General features: G+C 40.6%; 1 pseudogene; it reads right to left on the minus strand.

Moving 5' to 3' along the window:
- Positions 1-34: 34 nt before the first annotated feature.
- The window catches only part of LOC101579343, a 7,030-nt pseudogene continuing 2,493 nt past the window's right edge, over positions 35-4,571 (minus strand).

Below are 4,571 nucleotides of genomic sequence, written 5' to 3' on the forward strand. Positions count from 1 at the left end.
CTCTTTTTATCTTTTTTTTTTTTAAGGATTCCCCATCTTTAATAGGGGGATTGGGGCGGGGGCAGCTCTTCTAGGGGAGCTGGTTGGTGCAGGCAGGTCTCCAAGGCAGGCTCGCCTACTCAAGGGCCTTCACCAGGGCCTCGTTGGCCTCAATTCGGATTTGGATCTCTGCACGCGCAGCCTCATCTGCAGTCCCTGAGAGTTCGGACTGTGCCTTCGCCAGATTCGCCCTGGCTGTCCCCAGGTCTAACATGTTCAGCGTCACAGCCTCTTCAGCCAGTAACTGGACGGAGGAGTCTGCCTTCACTGTGTCAGATCCACTGCTCACAAAGTACTTAGTCGTGCTGCCATCCTGGTCGTAGGACCTGTAGAGTGGGCACGTGGGACGCCAGGATGCCAAAGGCTCCAGTCAGCGTGGGCACGTCCACCTGCCGCACGTTGGCACCATTGAAGAACACCTGAGCGGGAGAGGCGAAAGTGAAGGACATCTGGCCCGGGCCGGCAGCGGGAGCCGGGGCAGCGGCAGCTTCGGCATAGGCGCGCGCCTGGCGCACCAGGCGGCCAAGACGCGGGCGATGGAGCCTGGAAGAGGCGGGGGAGGGACGACAGGGACAGCAAACGCAGGTGGGAGCACGGCCTGGAGGGCGAGGAGAACGACGCGCGAGGTGTTCTGGGAAGCGCCTCCTGATCCTCGTTTTAAGAACACCAGGCTATAAATCTACAAAAATTTTTGGGTGTTCTCTTGCCATAATTATACACATAAATAGCTGAAATATTGCTTACAGTTCTGTCAGACTTTCTAAAGCTTGTGAATTAAATAAGAGAATTCAAAATAGTGAGCAAGTATTAGCTAGAAAAAAAATACCACTTCAGTGACATGTAGCTGAAGGTCACTTTCAGAGTTTTCCTCTCTGCCAGCAACTATAAGTGGGTCTTTCAGTGTTACTGAAAACCCTCATTTTCTAACCACTAATCCCAGAACCATAATAGAGTTCTATGAAATGTGAACAAAATAACTCCATCCAAGTGTTACTGCACACTAGGGCTAAGAAAAAGAATAAATGGAAAGCTTTTCCTTCAAAAACAGTGTGCTGCTTAATGCCAACATAAGCTCAATCAATTTCATATCAAACCAAGTATAAAGTCTCATACCCCAGTATTTTAAGTCCCCACATCATGTATTAGGAAGCTCCCTGGAGTGGTGGAAAGCACTACTCTGTAAGCTACAGAAAAAGATGAGGAGAAAGATTGAATTGGCAGAGAGTGAGAGAACTGGAGGAATACAAATAAAGGAAAAAGATAGCTGAAGATTTACTTTATCTATGGGTACAAAGGGTAAACCACTAAAATCAAAATATATTGATAGCTTACCTAGAAATACAGAGCTGAACCAATAATTTTAAGTACAGAATGTTTTTAATTTTCAATTTCTATTCAAAAACAACTCAATAGAAACCTGATACCTTCATTCCCACAAGCTATTCCCCTCCTTTGGGTAAACACAGTTATAACAAATACATATAAAAGTGAGCTACTGGGACTGGGGAGATGGCTCAGTAGAATAAGTGCTTGCCTGGCAAGCACATGGGCCTGAATTCAATCCCCAGTTCTGCCAAAAGAAAAAAAAAAGTGAGCTATTAAATATCAAAAACAATCTGTCACCTAAGTTAAAGATTTGATGTTTATAAAAAGAAGTCAAAGATCTCATGATTCTTGCTTATAAGAAACAGTGACATCACCTGCCAGAGGAAAGTAAAGTCTCAGGGAAGTAAGACAGAGCACTGAGGGCCACAGGAGCAGCCTTAGGTTAGACGGGAAAAACCTAGCTTTCAGATTTTACAGGAAGAGCTACAATGCCATGGAGGAGATCAACAGTCACCCAAAATCCAACACAGTTTCAACACAAAAGGGTTAACACACCATCCCTAGGCAAAAAAAAAAAAAAGTATTTATTAATCATCTTTGTGTTTCAGCCTTAAAACAACATGTCTCTTTTCTTCTGTTCCCACAATCCACAACTGTGAACTTCTGAAAATTCTCTTTGGCCTGGACTCTACCCTTTCAGAGGTTTTACTTGAGTTTATCTGACTGTACTCTCTTTTCAGACATCAAGGACCACTGTAAAAATGCTTGGAAAATCATCAATTGTCTTTCTGTATAAATATCAAGCTTTCCCAAATTTTCACTGGCCAAAAATTCCTGCCAAGATAACTTGTGGCTTCTGGTAAGGCTAATATCTAGCTACCTTCGCACTAAATTCTTCTCTTGGTTGAATCAGCCAATGACAGAGGCCCTTGATTGCCTTTCAGGTGAAGGATCCACATAAGGCTTAGTCAGTTGAGAGTGGAAAATAAACCACAGATAGGGAATGCTCTGGTATTTTCTCTGGCTCCAATTACCTCCTAGGACATCATTACAGGACATACTGTACTCTTCTTTTAATATTTTTGCCCAGGCCTAGTGAGGTTTTATGTTGCATAAAATGTGGTAGGGATTAGGCAGTGTGGAATGGAAAATGAAGCATTCTAGAAAAGAAACTATTGCAGCACCATCACCAGTGACTTGAAGGAAAAAAGGTATGAAAGCCAAAGTACCAAACATGGGAGGATCCATGTCAGGTGACTAAGGAGAGGCCACGTTAAAAGTCAAACCATGGTTCAGATCCCAACTTTAATATTTCCCAGTTGTGGACTTTGAATAAGTTGCTTGATGTTTCTAGACATCAGTATTTCCTCTATAAAATAAATACAGCAGTACAACCTATGATTTTAAACACCTGGATAAATACACATACACACATGCACACATGCACAACCACACAGACACATGCAAAGCCTTGCCTTTTGCCATTGTGAACTCATAATTATATCCCAAGAGCTCAAAATTTTCTCAGAATTTTTAAATTGTTTTGTAATAAAGGAGGAAAATGTCTCAATCCCAATCAAAAACAAAGGAATAAGAAAATTACTTGGCAAGACACCAAGACCTATTCTTTTCTTTGGACAATAATTTTTTTTCATTTAAATCTATGGTTTATGACCATTTGTAGTCTGAGCAAAGAGGAAGGGTCATGGCCTGTACCAAACAAAGCATGCAATATGAAGGCTCACCACTCTTCCTTTTTTTTTTTTTTTTTTTTAGGGAAGGGTCTACAGATTGTTCAGGGTCTCACTAGTAGATCGGACTTGTAGTGATCCGCCTGTTTACGGCCTCCCAAGAGCTGGAATTACCACCAAGCCCAGTCTCAACTGCTGTCTCAGCATTCAAGGCAGGCCCGGGGACCATCCTCTTCTTGTTTTGCAATCATTCCATATTAAATCACTTAAAAGCAGTACCTTGCCCTGTAGACAAATAGTATTCAGAGCTATTGGCAGTGTGCCGCAGAAAAGACAAAGCTAAATCACTTTCTCTTCTACATTCCATGGTTCTTTAATAGTTAAATAATATTAACACATTCTAGAGAATATGTTCTTATAGTTCTAGAGAATTAAATATAAAAAAGTGACTCACATCATATTTTGACTCTCCCAGTAAAAGCTTTATGTGTTTTTCCCTGTCTTACTAACAAGTAATAATCAGGAAAAAAAAAATGTTTCCTGAGCTAAAAATCTGATGCTTTATTTGTTACCTAAGGATAATCTTGTTTCTATGGATCTATAAAGTGCCTTTCAATACCACAGGAAATTGCTAAGCAGATTCAAATAAAGATGTTCTCTTAGTTCCATGAGCCAAATGTTATAAATCTTTTTGTCTGTTCACCAATGGCATCAACCTCAATGACCTTTGTTAAGCTCTGCAATGTCAAGGGTACAAAGGCTGCACTGCAGGTGACAATACAGCAATGGTAAGGGTAGGACAGAAGACATAGTTTCCATAACTCTGTAACACAGAATCTTCTTTAGCTTATGGTTCCCTCAATGTCCTGAATTAATTCAAAGCATTTAATATTTATGGCCATTTTAACTTTGGGAAAGAGACAGAAGTCACGTGGTATCAGATTCAACAAAAGATGGATGAGGACACACTGTAATGTTTCTACATGCCTGCATTTCCATTGCCTGACACTCAGCAATCACCATATGTTCTATCACATGTACCTTGTAAAGACATTCCTGAAAGACTTCTAGAACTGTTTTGGAAAGCAGCAAGAACCATGAGATAAGTGAGTTCAAAGTGAGAAAGAGTATTCTGAGGACTGAGGGCAATGTGTTTTTTACTATATTTTTTTTAATTTAAACATTTGCCATATATTTTGATCACCCCTCACCCCTTATAAAGTGTTGACCACATATGTACTACTTATGTTCTAAGCATCCACATACTACTTCATGCATACTAGATGGCTTGTTTTGTCCACCTGATTTCCTGTGTCACCAAAGTGTATTGTCTCCACCTCCCTAAAGTGTACTTAATCTTTGATTTCTTTGTACAATGTCTTTGGTTGCAAGTCATAAGCCTGAGGCAAATAAAATTCCAGGAATTCAGGAATTTCAAAGAATGTGGTGTTGATGCTTTCCTACTAAACATAATTTTACTCCACTAAAAAGAATAAAAAAGAACTCATGCAATGT

The sequence above is a fragment of the Octodon degus genome, unplaced genomic scaffold, assembly GCF_000260255.1.
Source record: "Octodon degus isolate 3935 unplaced genomic scaffold, OctDeg1.0 scaffold00114, whole genome shotgun sequence".
In the NCBI taxonomy this organism is placed as follows: Eukaryota; Metazoa; Chordata; class Mammalia; order Rodentia; family Octodontidae; genus Octodon; species Octodon degus.